General features: G+C 27.8%; 1 protein-coding gene and 2 long non-coding RNA genes across 3 annotated transcripts in view; 2 read left to right on the top strand and 1 right to left on the bottom strand.

The window, feature by feature from the left end:
- LOC113790843 (uncharacterized) overlaps positions 1-19,254 on the bottom strand; it is a 28,535-nt gene that overhangs the window by 4,495 nt on the left and 4,786 nt on the right. The gene's annotated exons all lie outside the window — the stretch shown is intronic.
- On the top strand, positions 1,920-2,772 carry LOC142645496 (uncharacterized). The gene is made up of 3 exons (XR_012846625.1): positions 1,920-2,136; positions 2,201-2,434; positions 2,504-2,772. It is a non-coding gene; the product is annotated as an uncharacterized LOC142645496 (long non-coding RNA).
- Positions 2,930-3,526, top strand: LOC142645495 (uncharacterized). Its single transcript, XR_012846624.1, has 2 exons — positions 2,930-3,406; positions 3,465-3,526. It is a non-coding gene; the product is annotated as an uncharacterized LOC142645495 (long non-coding RNA).

Here is a 19,254-nt window from a genome sequence, read left to right as displayed (position 1 = left end):
GAAAGTGAAAGGGAAAAAAGAAAAGGTGGTAAGAAAGATAACCAAACAAATGTAAATTAATGAATTTCAATGTATCTGGAGTCTAGACATTGAAAAACAGCATTAAATTCAAACAAAGAGAAAGCAAGAGTAACAAATGAAAATTTTTATTCCAAATACATGGAGCTTCGATGATAAATTGATCGAAAAAAATCAGAATGAAAAAAAAAAATAATTTTAAATTTCATCTCACGTCTTTTGGTAATTTGATAATATTATTATGTTATGAATATTTATTCATTATAATCAGAAATTAACTTTGTGAAAATAATTAAGTGTAGGTACAGCTCGGCAAAATTTAAAGATTAATAAAGTTTTTTGTTTGTTTGTTATCAGACGATATTATATATGTGTGGCTGATTAGTGTTTTTTGTTTTTGATTCAAATGAATGAATGAATGGAAAAAAGTTTCAGGATCGATGAATTTTTGTTTAACCGACCAAAAAAAGGAAAAAACTTTCATGTCGAAAATCGAATGATTTAACCAAACATTACATTGTATACATCTTTATTATTTATCATTTATAAATTGATTGGCAAAAAAAACATATCAGCATCATTTATGAACATGTTTTCGGTTCACACATATCTACCTCAGATCGAATACACATCAATATCTACGTAAATACTGGCAATACTCGGATATAAATCGATACGTATTATGCCTGCAACAATAATAAATGCATGAGAAAAACAATGAATGTTGGTGTGTGTGTTGATCGATCAGAAGAAGAAAAAATGAAAAGAAATCGATTTGTCATCGATCAAAATCCGCATCAAATTTTATATACACTACCGGTATTTAAGATGTGCATGTGTGTGGGTGGATGTAAATTTGATGATAAGATAAATCCATCTAGCACGAGGTAGAATTGAATAAATTCTCATGATATTCTGTTGAAAGATAAAATGTGATGAATGAATGAATGAATAAAAATAAAAATTATTAGTATTGTCGTATTAGTTGAAAATATTTTTTGTTTCGTTTGTTTGCCTATTTGTTTATGTGTGGGTGTAGATTTGCTATGAATATGAATCAAATGAAATTGATGAAATGATTCTATTTCCTTATAAAATTCATTTTTTTCAAAATGAAATAACAACGAAAACAATAAGAATATGAAATAAACAAATCGTTTTTTTTTTGGTTCACCCAAAACACCTTCAAGCAAAATCTTTCCAAAATCTACAGAATTGAATTTATTCAAATTTGAATAAAATTGAATTTTGCGGAAAAACAAATCTCGTTTTTCTTTCTTGCAAAACAAATTATGTATGAGTGAAGGAGTGTATGAATGAAGAAGAATTCTATTATTCATGTGAATGTCAAGTTCTCTTAATAAGTGATAATTTTTCCCATAAGATCATAGTCATAAGATTTATTTTATGAAATATATTGTTGAATTTTTTTTTTGTTTCAAATTCTTACTCCCATTTTATTGTTTTTTGTTTGTTAAGCAAATTATTATTTTTAGAATATTCTTAAACAAAGTGATAATAATCATTATAATAGATAATTTTGATTCTAATAACAAATGATGATTATAACTGTTTCATTCATTCAAAGATTCGGGTGTTACCATAATCAAACCATTAATAATTGATAATTCTTTAGCAAAAAAAAAATGTATAATTTTTTTTTTGGTTGTTATTCATTTTATCATTTGAACGATTAATTATTTAGTTGCACTCATTCCGGATGATAGGATTAGAATTCGAACATTTTTTATATTCAAATATCGAGCAACTTTGTTCTGAGAATAACATATCATTCATAACAAACGTTATACTACAGTTGATTATATAATGATAAATCGAATGGAATGTAAAAAAATTATTCTGAAAATGATATCTTTGAATCATTACCAAAAAAAAAAAAAAAAAAATGTGAGTATAGTTTATCTTTTATTTTTCGAAATGTTTTCGCTAGTAATGGTTTTTTATTCATTCAGCTACCTGAATTCATTCATCAAGAATTCTATATTCTTCATTTAGTTGTTTGGTGGTTTTCAATTTCCTGTTCTAAACAATAAACCGATAAAACAGGTTTGCATATGATTTTTATTTGGTTGTTTGTTTGTTTAGTTTTGTTGCGTGGTTAGTAAACAGAATATTTTTTATATTTTTCCTGTATTTCTAACGGATATTTTTATTTCTATAGTTGCTTATTTTTTCCGGTTATCTCTGTCTGTCGTAGTGTGTTTACGACCTCGTATTCGAAATGGAAAGTAATCATTTTTTTTTTTTTTTTGGTCAACAAAAAAAACCTAATAACCACTAAATAATAATAACTATTATAATGAGCTTGGAATGACGAATCTTTTACTCTTCACAATCAGATAAAACTCAAAATAATAATAACTACCAACTAAATAGAGGAAATACAATGAGTTCTGTATATTGTTTATGATTTTTTTTTGTTCTCCTATTCGAAACTAATTTACTTTTTTTTGTCCTCGATTAGTTTATCATCACCATCATCATTGTAACATTAATGATTGGATCTACAAATACTTTTTTTCATTTGTTGTTATCCCGATTCGATTAACGAGTACGAGTAGGAAAAAAGAATTAAAAAATCCAATTCAAGATTTGATCTTCATTGCTTTTCATTGGCATTCTGTTATCGAATTTCAAGAATAAAGAGAAGAACAAAAAAAAACGACAGATTTTTTGAATCGATAACATTTCAAATTGTAAATGTAAAGATTTTCGTTTTCGTTTTGTTGTTGTTTCAAGAACATTTTCAAGAAATGAAAAAACCGTGTAAAGAAAAAGGAGATTTTCTTTTTACGTATATAATTTCTTAATGGAAACAACAACAAAAAAAACAAAAAACCGAAAAAAGTATTCATGAAATTGGTCGTGTTTGTGTGTGAAAAAAAAACGTATATGATTTGTTTACTAATTTATTTTTCTAGTTTATTTTTCCAATGTTGTTGTTGTAAATGGTTTGTATTCTTGGTATCGATGGAAACCCTAGAAAAAAAATTGCTAGAATCATTTCAATTGTGATCCATGTTGGAACAGAAAAAAACCAAGGCCAATAATTTGTTTGTACCAGAGAAAAAAATACAGCCAATTGTCTATGTAAACGGGAATTAACAACAACAACAAAAAGAGTGAAAGTGAAAGAGACGAAAAAAATCGATGATTCAAAAAAAAAAAACTCTTGGCAATAGAAAAGGTTGTGTGAATTAGAAAAATGTTTCGAAACGTAAAAAAAAAGAGAGAAACACAACAGAGAAATGGTTATGTATATTTAGCGGAATTTTATCTACATTCGAGATTGTATGTAAGGATCGGGGAGTAAGAGGTACTCTCTGGGATGTAGATGAAGGACTCCCTGGTTTGGAAGAAGAACCAGGTGAATATTGATTTTTTATTTGTTTATTTATCTTTTGTAATAAATGCTAAATTTCCAGATTACATTGACCCAGACCTTTTGTAAATAAGAGATATGAAATAAAATAAAAGTTTTTCTTTATTTAGCGGAATTTTTGTTTTTCCATTCTCATATTTCTCACATATACTTTTATGGATCGAAAACATTATTATGTGTATATATGGTGTGATTAACTATCTTCATTGGATTTTTTCTTTGGGGGCTGGTGATGAATGAGAACAATGTAGTATGTGTGTGTATTTTTACATGTTTCTTTTTCTTTCCTTTTTTGATCAGCTAGTTTTGCTTTGGGTTTTTTTCATCTCATTTTTTCTTTTGCATGAATCGTTTTCGGATTTTTTTGGTTCCTTGTTACCAACCCGATTTATATATTAACACACACACACATTATATGATCATTGTTGAAGATGGTCGAAACATGAAATAAAACTTAATGTATGAATGATTGAAACAATGTATTGATCAATGAAAATAGAAACAAATACAGCGAAAAAAATGATGATAATAAAAAATTTAAGCTTTAAATAAAGTTAAATGTAAATTTCATCATATTATGTTGTTATATATCATTTTAGCCGGAAAGAATAAGAAAAAGAAATTTCTTCATTATTCATCATATAACAAATGTTTAGCATAATGTAAAACTAATGTAAATTTTTTGTTTTGTTGTTATGTAAAATTCATAACCACTATAATGTAATGATCATTGTCAATTTGAATCATATAATATTTATGATGATGACCAATATCACAAAAAACAACAACAACCAAAATCCTCAGATTTTTTTTTCTTGGAAAAGCATCATCATTTTCCATTGTTCAAATGGAGATAAACAAATAAAACTTTTTAAGAAACAAAAAAAAACAGATCTAATGGAGGCCAGGAACAAAATCAAATTTTTTTGTTTGAAGACAATTTCTATAACTAACTTGCCATATATCCAGACCAGAATTTTATAAAAGCTTGTTTAATTGTTTCCAATTCTATTAAGTCTATTAAGATCATGTTTTTTTTCGACTCTATTTATATCAAATTTTTCATAAATGTCATCAACAGGGAATATTGATTTTTTTTGTTTGTTTTTTTGGCCTGATGATGTTTATGATATTGTTTTGTGTTAGTTTTGTGTTTTTGTGTTCAAAACAATTTTGTTATTTCTATTCATTTATTGTTCTGTTTTTTTTCTTTAGGTTGGAAATTAATCGATTCATCGGAAATCAATTTAGTATTTCAATAAACATTTGTGTTTGTAAACGTGGGTGTCGATGACAAATATTATTCCAGAACCTTTTTCAGAACATCTGGACATTGGAAAAAAAGCAACTAAATGAATGAACGAAAATTTTGTACTAATAAATCAGAAAACTTTGTGGAAATCAGGGGAAAATTTTTGTTGAAAAAATTACAAATTTTTTTAACATGGAAAATTGAAATTTATCTTCTTTGCTGCATTGGTCAGTTGTCCTTTTTTTGACATTGGACATAATGGATAACGATGATGAGAGATATAGAAAATAATGGCAGTGAAGTCAACATTCAAGGGCTCACCTTAATCATTCAAGTGTGATTTCTGTATTTCTGTATTGTTAAATCAGAAATTTTTCATTAAAATTTTCTGAAAAAAAACAAATTGAAATGAAAAAAAGAACAAAATTTCAAAATTCTTTTTGGTTCTGATCGAAAAAATGAAAATCAAACAACACACTAATCTTTATGGTATATTTCGAAAGAAATTCATTAAATTTTAATCCATATATTTGATATTTGAACACCGAAAGCTCTTGACAATAACGAAAATTTTCCACGGAAATCATCAAATGAATGTTACTTCATTACATTTCAAGTGTTAATGAAAAATGATTATATTTTAATGATGAAGAAAAAAAAAAGAAAATAATAATCATTGCAAAACACTGAGAATTGTAAAGAAAAATTTATTGATATTTTGAAAAAAATCGTTTTCATTTTATTGCTTAACTTGGTTAGAAAAAAAACATTGAAAAATTCATGAAAAAATTTATCCAATTTCCATTATTTTTTAATTTAATTCAATACGGTTGATTCGGAAGATTACATAATAAAACAGACAAAAAGCAGTGAATGAAAACAAACAAATTTCTCATAAATAATTTTAATCAATGACCTTAATACCACAAAAAAAATGAGATAAATGTGGGTTGGTATTTGTTTTTCTACTTGGTAATGTTGTGCCCAAATTGAAGCCATGGTGGAAAAATAACCGAAAACTGTATTGTGTTCCAAAATTTTTCCCGAAAATTCAATAAATATTGCTGCATTACACGGTTAGGCAAATGACAAATAACATGTATATTGGATGGAAAAAAAAGACCGGCAAAGAGAACATTATCAAATTATTTCGATATAAAAGTGGTTGGTTGTAAAAAAAATAAAATTAAAATTGATAAAAATAAAAAACGATAACGGATGAGAGATAATGGTTGGCCTGCTGCTGTCATTATCATCTGGTTTCATTCGACATTTTTTTTTCATTTCATAAAAATTACTAATGGAAAACGATGTTGATGAAATTTTTTTTTCATCATCAAATATATCATTTTGAACAAGTTTCAAAGTCAAATTCTTATTTTCAATATTTGTTAATCAATTTTATTCGATTGAAAGTGAATGATTGAAACGAGCAAAAAAATGAAATAAAATAAAATTTTCAACCGGTTAACACAAACAGAATCTAATCGTTGTATCATTTTTCAAATGAAATGAAAATTTTCAGAATATAATTTCCTATTGCACAGTTTATTCTTACAAATAGCATTAGCCGTACTTTCAAATAATCATTGTATGCAATCAACGGTTTTTCATTTTTTTCTTGTTGATAAAAATGAAAACATCCAGAAACCATCTATATATGATATGAATGGGAAAAAACAATTTCTTTATTCGAGAAAATAAACAGCGATAGAGAAGTCTCTAATATTAATAGAGAGATAGTGAAAGAAAAATATCGATTTATGAAAAAAAAATACTAAATTGAAAAAAAAATGTGAAATATATTTTGTTTTGCTGGTGATCTTCTTTTTGTTTTGTAAAGTGAATGAAAAGAATATAGTTATAGTTAAAGTTAGTTATTTTCAGTATTTTTGCCATTGTTTCATTTATTGAACTTTAATTCAAAGCTTTGCGAAATTTCTGTTATTTTGAACAAAAATGATTTGGACAGAGAAAAAGATTTGGACAAAGACAATGCTATACAGTAGAAAATCTTTTCAAAAAATAATTCCAGTAATACCAGGAAAAAAAGACTAAAGATTTACAATCAAACAAATAAAAAATGTTACAAAAAAAAATAAGGTAGTCAAGCTTGGTTGGTTGGTTGGTTGGTCACAAATTATTTTCTCTATATTGGAAAATGTTTGAAACGAAATTGTAAAAAAATTGTAAAAACAAATAAAAATAAAAATGAAAAAGAATCCGAATGGAATTGAAAAATCGATAAACAAAATTGTAAAATATAGCTAAAATCTTTATTTTTTTTTTATTTGCAAAAAAAAACAAAATTTATTTTGTCATTGCAAATAATTTACTGCGAAGAAAAGATATAAAGTGAGCTCGACAATTTTCTCGATATAGATTTTCAGTATCGATTTTTTTCAGACGATTAAATTTCAATTTTCTACATAAACACACACACACAAGCAAACATTACATAATATTTATTTTATCAGTTTATTGATAGTTTCGGAGATTTAGATATTTTTCTTTTGGACAAACTTTTATTTTCTCTTTACAAGTTATGGCAATAGGAGAAACATTAACAATTTGATGATGATGATGATTATGATTATTGACTTTGATCAGAATATTTTTTCATCGTTTATATTCAATCATTCATTTAATGATAATAAAATTGGCTAATTTGTTGTTGAATTATTTATTACCAATCTCCAATTTTTTTTGAATCAAAAGCTTAAATGATCGATTAAAGATCGCTAATCAAAGATCATCACAAATTACAAATCAAATGATAATCATTATCGATAAAGACAATAAGATAATGATGATGCTTGAAAATAAGAAAAAGCGAAACCAATATAGTGATTGGAAGACTATAATTTTCATTAAACAATAATCTTTTGTGGTTTGTTTTCTCTTTCTTTTATTCGATTCTTTTTGTTGATTTATCGGTTTGACCAAACAATATTGGAATTTCTATATTTTTTACTTTTGGACAATTTTCCTTTCAATTCTTTTTCTGATATACAATGCGTGTTTCAATTTTACCACATGTGTGTGTGTTATTGTATATGCGTGATTTGATTGATGACCCATCATATTTATTCTTGTCAAACTTTTTTTCAGGAGAATCTTTTTTTCTTTAGGGCTGAGAAATTTTTTTTTGGAAATAGTGGATACAAAAACACACACAAACATATGGTGTAGATACAGATTATTATTTTTTCATCTCCAAATATATTTCTGATGTCCATATAGTTCATTTTATTTTATTTTTTGTGGTGTCATGATTCCAGAATAATTCATATTTGGTTTTACATTCTTTTCTTCATTCATACCACAAATCGATTTCAGTTTTGGCCTTGATAAAATAGCAAAGATTTATTTTTTGTTTTGTCAATGTTCGTGATCATTCACCAAGAAAATGAAATCATTTTCTGCCCAAAACAAAACCAAAACAACAAAAATCCATTTTAAAATGGACAAAAAAAAATTTCACATTTCATAACCATCATTATTATGATGACAGAAAAACATCATAATAAGGAATAATGTTATCTTTCTATTTTGATTCTTTGAAGTGAAAATAGCATCGTATACGGATCATTGTTCTTTTTTCCAAGGCAAAGAAGAAAATTAAAACATTATCATTATTATCATCATTAATTAGGTAATTATAATGTGATGATAATATTAACATTGAAAATGCAAGAATTGAATTCATTTGCTAGAAACAAACATATAACGATAAAAAACAAATGTTGGAATAATATTTTTCGATGAAAAAAAATGAATTAACAACTGTATAGTGATTGTTTTTTTTTGAAAAATTTTTAATCATTTCTTTAATTATTTATTTGCAATTTTGTTGGCCTGTGTGTTTCTCGGGAACAATTTTATTTGCCGGGAAAAAAATTCGTCCAAAAAAAATCTAATATTAATGATAATGATGATGGTGACATTGAATTGAACAACAAAAAAAAGCAGTGAATTGTAAAGTAGAAAAAACGGTTGTTGTTATCATCATCATCATTGTTGTGCAACAACGAAACAACTATGATAATAAAAACTAGAATGAAATAGGAAAAAACTTTGAATATTTGTGAGTGTAAACAATAGTGACAAATAAAAAAGTAAAAAGATTTTGTTAACCCGAACAAATGAATATATAAAGTTAAGGAAGATGGAATTTCCATGGAAACAAATAAGGAAAATAAAAACCACAAAAATTGTGAAAGAAAACACATGAATCTCGTTTATATTGAAGAATGGTTTGTATTGTGTATGCGTGGGTGTGAAAATAGAAATAAAATCCCGGTGTTATCTAAAACATTATAAATCACCGAAGATTTTGAAAATGAAACAATGAATAGAATTCGAGAATCGATAATCAGCTAAAACTGACCGTATTGATTCTATGAATATGAAATGATTCAACAATTAAACTTATTTGAAAAACTTTATTTTATTTCAACACAAATAAAACCATCAAAATCAATTATTTTTTCATACGAGTTCTTTCATAAACTAATCACACCAAAACTCAACGGTTTTTTTACTCATACCATCCATCGAACCCTTCGTCGATGACGTGACGGTTCGGATCGTCACATCTCCCGGCCTCCAATTGGAAATCATCCGGTGAATGGAATAACCGAAGCTTATTTGAATGGATGATTTCGGTTTCACGTTTTTCAGGTTGATTTCTACGATCAATTTCGTAACTGACATCGGAAAGTTTCCTTAAGATCGTATACGGACCTTCCATAACTGATGTCAATTTGCCATTATTAGGATGCCAGGCGACTTGTACCACGACTTTATCACCAACCTGAAAACACGGACGTTGAAATTTCTGATCATAATAGCTTTTGTTTTTATCGTGGCTTTGATTTGATCTATGATAAGCTATTCTTCTAGCTTCATCAATTGTCATATTCTTATCCATTCTGAACTGTTCATACGGCAAAACTCCATACAACAAAAATGCTGGTGAAAATCCAGTGGATTCATGTGGAGTGTTATTGTATTCATGAACAGCATCTTCTGCTAATTTAGTCCAATTTTTCTTGATAATTTTTGGATCATTGATTTTGCAACGAATTCTTTTTACAATTTCTTGGTTAGTCCTTTCATTACACCCATTACATTGTGGATTCGCTGTTGAAGTCGTTAAACGTTTGATGTTATGTTTTTCAAGAAAACGACGGTAATATGATGATCGGAAAGCTGTACCTTTGTCAGTTAAAATTTGTTTGATTGGACCGGCTTTTAACATTTGTTGCACAACACCCACATATGCTTCTTTTGATGTAGACGTGTGGGGAAATACCCAAGCATATCTTGTGCAATTATCAACTACCAGATGAATTAAGTTTTTCCTAGAGCCATATTTACCAAATCCAAGAATGGTGTCCATAGATACTAAATCGAATGGTTGTGGAGCAGGAGGCAGTTGTTCCAATACAGCGAATTTCTTTAATTTGGTCTTTTTATTTTTCTGGCAGATCTCACAATGTTTGACATAATTGCTAATATCGATAATGATGTTACGCCAGTAGTAGGTAGGTGATATTAATCGGATCATCTTTTTTGTGCCCGGATGGCCAAATCTTTCATGGGCTTCGGATAATATCTTTTTTCTTAAGGTTTCGGGTACTACAATCTTCTTCAGACCTTTTCCCCGCCTGATCCGAAGTCCATCTTCTAATTCAAATTTATCTTTATCACTCATTTTTTCTTGTTCAACTGACATTTCAACTTTGTTGATCAAATTCACTTGTGGAGCTCTAGACAATGCATCTGCTTCGTAATTGCCAGAACCACTCTTGTATTTAATTATCAGATCATATGTAGAAATCAATAATGACCATCTAAAAAGTCGTCCAGTTAACTTTTTATAATTTTTCAACCATTGTAATGCGGAATGATCCGTGTAAACTGTCGTATGTTGACCATACACATAACAATGCCATTTTTTCAAAGCTTCCACTATGGCTAAACATTCTAATTCGGTGATGGCATAATTTTCTTCATGTTTCAGAAGTTTCCGTGAAAAATAAGATATTGGTAATTCGTCACCATTTGCTTGTTTTTGTTTTAAAACAGCACCAATGCCTTGTTGACTGGCATCGCAATAGATGATACATGGCTTAATCGGATCAAAAATGGTCAATATTGGTTTAGATGCCAATTCTTCTTTCAATTTATTGAAGGCTTTTTTCACATTGATCTGACCAATTCCATATCACATCTTTTTTCAAAAGATTGGTCAGAGGTCGACGTATCATTGCATGATTGTGAATGTGTTTATGGTAAACATTTTCCATACCCAAAAATCTTTGCAGCTGTTTCATATCTTGAGGCTGTGGAAAATCAACTATAGCACGGATATTTTCATTATTTGGTTGAATTGAATTGAATGAAATTGTATGACCCAAGAAATCAATTTGTTCTTTCGCGAATTCACATTTATTAGGCTTGAATTTAGCATTTTCTGATTCGAATGCAGTTAAAACTTTATCTAAATCTTGAAGATGTTGATCAAATGTTTCCGAAAATATGATGATATCGTCGAAATAATTCTCAACATTCGTGAGGTGATGTTTCAAAATAATTTGACGAAGAGCGCGTTGGAATGTAGCAGGCGCGTTCTTCAAGCCGAATGGCATAACGGTCCATTCATAATGACCGGTATGTGTTGAAAAAGCTGTTTTGTAAACATCATCAGAGGCCATCGGTATGTGCCAATAACCGGAACTGATATCAAGTTTAGTGAAATACTTTTTATCATACAATTTATCAAGAATATCATCAATCCGTGGAATTGGTTGTGGATCAGTTACGGTGATTTGGTTCAACTTTCGGTAGTCGATACATAAACGAGTTTTGCCTTCACCCTTCTTTTCAGCTAATGTTACTGGAAAAGAATAAGGTGACGTTGATGGCCTAATAAAACTACTTTCCAAAAGTTGTTGAACCGTCCGATCAATAATTTCATTTTCTTTGGGTGAAGTCCTATAAGGACGAATGAAGATAGGCATTTCATTTGTAAGATTAATCCGATGAGATTCTATGTCGATACATCCTACATCATTCTTTGATTGTGAAAAACTATTTCTATGTTTATCAATCAAATCAATTATATTGGAGCATTGACGTTGATTCAAATTAGGATTGATAATGAATTCAGTGTTTGATTGATTTACTGGTTGATTGTTGTTTGCTGATTGTTGATTTGATTGTTGTGATTGAAATGAATTATTGAAATTACAATCATTTGAATTTAGTAAAATATCATTCTGTGTTAATTGATTATTATTCAAATTTAATTTGAGATTGAATAATTGACTGGTATCAAGTCCCAACAGTAAATCAGTATTCAAATTTCTGATCACATGGGCTTTAACCGTATGTTGAATTTTACCAATTTGAAGATGAACAAGCACGCAGCCTAGGGATGTTGTTGTATTATCTAATTGTCTAATATTAATAACAGAATTTTGTTTTAAATCAATTTTTAATTTATTAAAAAGTTTTCGTGAGATACAGGTAATATCAGCTCCAGTATCTAAGAAAGCTTTTACAATCTGATCATTAATAATACAATTAAAAAAAATCATTCCACTAGGCTGCTGTTGGCGTTTCCCTGATTAGCAGCACTAATGGTTGATGATGAATGGTCAATTAATTGAGATTGATTGGTAGTACCTCTTTGATTACAAATTACAGCTGAATGAGGCCCACGACAAAAACGACAAGAATAACGTGATTGACATTCATTGATTGTATGGTTTGGTCGAAGACATCGAAGACATAACTTCTTATTCTTTACGATTCGTTCTTTTTCACTATTTGTCAGATTAGCGTTGCAATAAATAGTTTTGTGACTGCCATTGCAAATTAAACAAGCGTAATTATTTGAATTTCGGTTGGAATTACTCAAATTTACTGCCGCATTTGATGTTGTTCGTCCAATGTCAAGCTCTCTCAATCCATTAAGATCTTCTTCAAATAAATTCAACATATCTTCACAAGATGTAGTAGATGAAAACAGACGTTGTATTTCGCCGAACCAGCATAAAGCCATTTTCCTTTTCATATAATAATTGATAAATTCATCATCCATTTTCGTTTGATTGGCGAAATGAAAAACTTTTCTCAACTTCATGAAAACCGACTTGACACTTTCAATATTATTTTTATTAGCTTTAGGCAAATTTTCAAGCATTTTCCTGATCTCCGACTTGATGCGAATGGTACTTGCATATTCCTTTTTTAACAATTCGATTGCTTGCTTATAACCATCTTCCGTACCTTCAATGCATTCAATTAATTCATGAGGATTCCCAACCAAAAACGATTTTAATCTTGATAGCTTTTCATGACCAGACATATTTGGATGGATCGAGATTAATTCTTCAAAATCTTGAATAAAAAATCGGAATTTCATGATATCCCCATCAAATTTGGGTAATTCTCGTTTTTTAAAATCATTTGCAGCGACCACGTGGTTTACACCACTGAAATATTTTGTCAAGTGTGCACAACTTGTTCCATATCTTTCAATTTCCTCTTGAACATAGCCATGACCATCCAATTCATCGTCAATTTGGAACAAACGTGAGATTTTTTGCGTCACTAATTCTTTCATATTTTCTGTTTTTTCCAAACAATTAGACTGGGCCTGGTTAAACTTTCGTGTTACCCATTGTCTTATAGTAGTACGTTCGTTGATAAGAGTGTCGAAATCCATTGGGATATTCCCGCACAGGTTCGAATCCTGTTGGCTTTTGAAATGATTCAACAATTAAACTTATTTGAAAAACTTTATTTTATTTCAACACAAATAAAACCATCAAAATCAATTATTTTTTCATACGAGTTCTTTCATAAACTAATCACACCAAAACTCAACGGTTTTTTTACTCATACCATCCATCGAACCCTTCGTCGATGACGTGACGGTTCGGATCGTCACAAATATAATTTTTCCTATATCCAATGAATGATACTGTAAAACCAATCACAAAATTTATTTGTAAATGTTATGTAATATGTATCCATGACAATTTAATTTAATTTTTGTCATATGGGAAAAATGGGAAAAAATGTTTGTTTCGATAAACAAATAAAAAAGTGAAAAAAAAGAAAGAGTTTGGCAAAATGTATTTTAATGTTTCAACAAGAGAATGAAAAAAGGTCCAAAACAACAAAAACAAGTAAATTCACGTAATTTACTAATATCCATTTTATACATGAAGTTGAAACATCATCATTTTAACAATCATTTTATATATACAAAAAAAAAACAAAGTTTGACATCCCAAAAAATTTTGTTATTTATTTTAAAAACTTTTTTTTGTTCCAAATCATAATGATGACATGCAAAGTGCCAAGTGAAAAGTGAAAGTAGTTTTGAAATTTTGTTTTCCATCTATTACTTTCCTTAAAATTTATAACATGACTCCGGTGTGTGTGTGTGTAAAATTTGTATATCATCATATATAATTAGTACTGTGAACTTTCTGATGATAATGAAGAGATACAATAGATATCATTATATAACTATTTTTTTGGAAATTCAATAACAATAACCAGATTTTTTTTCTTTCTCTAGTTTCACAATTTTTCAGCCATCATAGCGAAAGTATGAAGAAAACTAAATCAACATTCGATATTATATGATTATCATTAATAATAATAATAATAAAAATAATGATCAAACAGGATAATGAACAAAATACACCCACAATTTTTTTATGATGAAACTATAGAAATATACTAGTTTTTTTCCAATCATTATCTCCGGATATTGAAATAATCATCAACAACAACCGTTGATTCTGTAAATTTTCATTTTATTTCATGTTGTTTTTTTTCAAGTCATTGATAAAGATTGTAGTGAAAAAAAACTAAATAATAAATATTATATGATGTGACATGTTTGAGGGATAAAAAAAAATGTCAACAACAAAATCGTCAAAAAAACAACATTGAAAAAGATCATAAAAAAAGCAACAACAAAAACAGAGAGAGAGAGAAAAAAAAAATTAAATGGACTCGACGACGATGATTATAATGATAATGATGATGATTATGATGGTAGATTCTAATTACATAATTACATATATTTTTTTTTCTTTGAATATTGTACATTGCCATTATCATCATATAGCCGACTTTGTCCCTAATGGATTCCTGCTTCTTCTTTTTTATTTTTTGTTTATTCGTTTTCACACGAATTCTTTTTTTTTTTTTTTGTTTTGTCTTAACTGAATGAAGATTAAAAAACGGAGCAACATTATAAAAATCATCTGGATCAATAATAATGATAATAACCATTTGTAGAATATTCTCTCCATTGCTGTTCAAGAAATTGAATTCATGAAAATATAAAAAAACCGAAAAGATTTTTTCGCCAGTAAAATACACTTAAATTTACTGAATGATAAAAAGTATAATGATGACGCCCATAATATAATAATTTCAGCTATCACACAACGTTATCTAAACAACAACAATTTAAATCCTAAAGCAATTTACAAAACAACATTTTTCAACATTTTTACTGGTATACGCTACCACTTACTATACTATTACATTCTATTTTGTCAAGAAAAGAAAAGAATCTCAATCTTTATCATTTGGTTTTTTTATTATTTGTTTGTTTGTCCATTTCATCAATATGATCGATCGGCAAATCAAATTTTTGTTTCATAATGGCGCTGTTATCGGCCAATCGTAATTTTTTTCTTCTTCAACAACAAAAAAAAAAACCAGAAATATGTTTTCTCTTTTTCTATTCTCCAGTTATTACTTATTGAACTGGTATTATGGTGAATGACGTTCTACGAATATTTTGTATTTTTTTATATATGGTTGTCATTGTTGTTGTTGTTCCAAGAACAATTCGATTATAAATAATTTGATATTTGGAGAAATAGAATGAATTAAAAAAAACGTTGAAAGCAAGCAAAGCAAAAAAAAAATTGGCCAATAATATAATTACGAAAATTGAATGTCCATTATATTACGCTTTATTCGACCACTTTCAATATCTGGTTCAGATTTTTATCCCATAAAAATACATTGTACGCCGCCCAATAATCTATTCTTTTTTCTTTCTTTTTTCTTCTTCTTCTTCTGTATTTTGGTACATACATTCTCTTTATGCTTTTCGATATGAAATTTTCAAGATTGTACGGATTTTTTTTCGGTTTTTGTTGTTGTTGTTGTTATTTCATATAAATATAAAATAATATGGAAAAAACCGACAAGAATTCTTCTCTCTCTTTTTGTGCTCTTGAAAGAAGAAAAGAAAAGAAATAAAATCATCGAAATGACGATGATGATGACTTGAAAATAAAAATAAAGTTAGTCACACAGCTGGTCAAATGATTCATGATGATGATATTATTTAGACGAGGATGATGATGATGGTGGTAATGATAATAATAATAATAATAATGTTCCAATAAGAATCCAAATCACAAAATCTTTTTAATCGAAAGAAAAAAATCTGTGAAAAACAAAAATATTATCAAGATAGTATTGGAGGATTATATTACCAAAAAAAAAAAAAAAAAAAACAAAAGAACACAATATTGGTATTGATTTTTTTTCTGTTTAATTTCATCATTTTTTTCCAAAGATAGATTTGTTCCAAAGCATTTTTTGTTTTGTTGATTGTTTTTGAAATGCAATTTCAGTGGGAGAGACAAAAAAAAGAATGTTTGTTTTTTTTTGTTTGGTTTATCGAACAAGTGGCCAATAGTTAGTTAGTTTTCAATAGAGCGAAACAAAACAAAACAAAACAAAAATCTTGATTCCCTTATTTTTTTTTCGTTTGAAAATAACGGAAATTTGGATTTCGATTCTATATAGAATAATAATTTTTTTCAGTTTGCCTTCAGTGTGTTTGACAATAATAATTTATCGAACATATTATGTGGCTATTATAATATCTCGATAAGAGAAAGTGGTGAACAAAATATATATTTGCCCCGCCGTCGAGAGAAAAGCAAAAAAATATTTCCGAACATTTAGTTTATATGAAACAAAAAAAAAAATCGAAAAAAAAAGAAACATGAATCGTTATTTGGAAAATGTCATGTAATTCTTTGGCACAGAAAATTTCTCTTTCCTCTTTCACATGTATGTGTGTGTGTGTGTGGGTGGAAATAAGAAATCCAAATATATAAAAAAACAAACAAAGAATAAATGAAGAAAAATTGATATTTCAATCACTGTTTTTTGATTCACATCTTTTTAGTTTATCGTTGTTTTTCTTCTTTGTATTCGACCATAAATACACTTTATTTTTACAGGAAATTTGTTTTCCGATTCATAAATATCGTGGTGTTTTTTTTTCTCGTTTGCTTCGTTGTTTCCATCCGTTTTTTTTTCATTCAATCATTTCCATACCAAATAATAATAATCATCATAATAATCATAATCATTGACTTCCTAATAATCATTATATGTGGGACATTCTATGAGAATATATTCATTTTTAATAAACGAATGAAAATGAACTAAAATGTAAATACACAATCGCTCGCCCTCCATAAAAAAAAAAAAAGAAAGAATGAAAAATGAACATTAATGATCCATTTATTGTCAATGGCCACAATGACAATGAATGAATAAATGAATGACTGACTGACTATGTATTCTGATCATTATTATTTGTCATTATGATTGAAATAATAACAATAGTGGAATATTTTCTTTTGAAATGGTGAAGATTATATAATAATAAAAAAGAAAATTCTTTCTTCAGGCATTTATTTCAAACAAATTTCTGCATTTTTTTTTCTTTAAATACAAACGGAAATAACAGAATCAATGTTCTATTTTACCAACTGAATTAAGTCGACCATAAATTTATGATTACGGCTAATAATAATGTAAGAGTGAAGAAATAAGCAAAAAAAAATCTGAACCAAATAGATAAGTTTGTTTGGGTAGTTTTTTTTTCTTTTGACTAGTGCTTATTAATTGTAAATCTATTGAAAACAAATAAGATATCAATAGAAAATCAAAAGGTCCACGAATCAAGATCATTTTTCATTTTCCAGTTCATCAACATTATCATCATTATCCATGGATAATTCAATATGTCATGTGCATAATATTAGATATAAACGAACCAAATAAAAAATGGCAAAAGTATGACATTCAACCGAAAAAACAAAAAACAATGGTCCATTCGACCATTTAATAGCATGTAGAAATGATGGTTTTGTTGAACCCTTATTAGAAAAAAAAGGGTCCATAGATATAAAAATGATCTAGAGATGAATTGTATTTGTGCAAAAAAAACAAAAAACAAAAAATCATAAATAATAATAATCATCAAATAATGACAATATGAGAAATTTAATATTCATTTCATGTTCATATTCATTTTGTTTTCTGGTTGTTTTTCAATATTGGATCATTCAGAAACTAAATATAATATAACACGATCAAATAACAGTGAAAGAAAAAACAAAACATTTGATTCTCAGGTAAACATGGCCAAACAAAATGATCCACCTACTCATATATATCGAAATAACAACAACAAAAAAAACATGAAAAAACATTTCCGAAATGAAATTCATTGTGTGTTTTCATTTTCTCTTGGTTTTTTGTTGTTGTTGTTGTTGTTTTGTTTTACGATATTAGAATTCATAATGAAAATTATTGTATTATTGTTGGAAAAAAATCTAATACCATTAGATTAATTATAGATGTAATTTTTATTGTTGTTGTTGTTGTTGTTTTCATATTGTAAAGAGGGGTCAGATCTTGAATTATGATGATGATGATGATGATGAAAATTACATTCTATCGGCCAAGAAACTTTTCCAATTCTTTTTTTGTGTTATATAACAAAGAAGAAAGAATAACAACCAAAAGTGACATTTGGTAGAATATCTTATTCTTGTTCAAGATGAAGAAAAAAAATTTTCATTGCGATAAAGTCAAATTCATACAGAATTTTTGTTTTTTCAACTGAAAAAAAACTGAAAAACTCATTAAAAGAAGAAAAATCTCAGCCAACGAATCTCAGTGATAGTTGACGTATTACATATATATATAGTCCAGAGAGAAAAGAAGAAAAAGAAATGAAAGTTTATCTAGAAAAAAAACAATAAGAAATGAATTCAGTAGAAGAAAAAAAAAAGCTAAACAGGAATAAATTACCATTAATAATATTATTGGTATTTCCACCCTCACTTTGTTTGTAAGAAAAAAAAATAAATCTCCTTGCCTTGTGGCCAAAAAAAATGAAAGAAAATAAATTCATTTAAAAACCAAACATAGCATTGACATTATCATCATCATTTTCATTACTCAGAATTCTAAATGTTCAAAGGAATCAATAGGATTACAATCGCAATCTTTTTTTTTATTTTGAAAGATAATTCGAAGAGAAACATATATCACCACAACCACCACCACCACCACCCACACAAACAGCATTTGAAATGATTTGAATCCAAAATAATCGAATCGAATCAAATCAAATCAAATGACGATGACAATCGAATAAGCCGATTTAAATAATTTCCATACATTTTTGTAATCATTTTATTATGCAAAC

This window comes from Dermatophagoides pteronyssinus, unplaced genomic scaffold (assembly GCF_027571235.1).
Source record: "Dermatophagoides pteronyssinus isolate colony J.1.1.1.1 unplaced genomic scaffold, Derpt_VIB-CSIC_2022.12 sq0013, whole genome shotgun sequence".
NCBI classification, from domain to species: Eukaryota; Metazoa; Arthropoda; class Arachnida; order Sarcoptiformes; family Pyroglyphidae; genus Dermatophagoides; species Dermatophagoides pteronyssinus.
The sequence above is the reverse complement of the archived record's forward strand: the minus strand, read 5'-3'. Positions and strand labels throughout refer to the sequence as shown.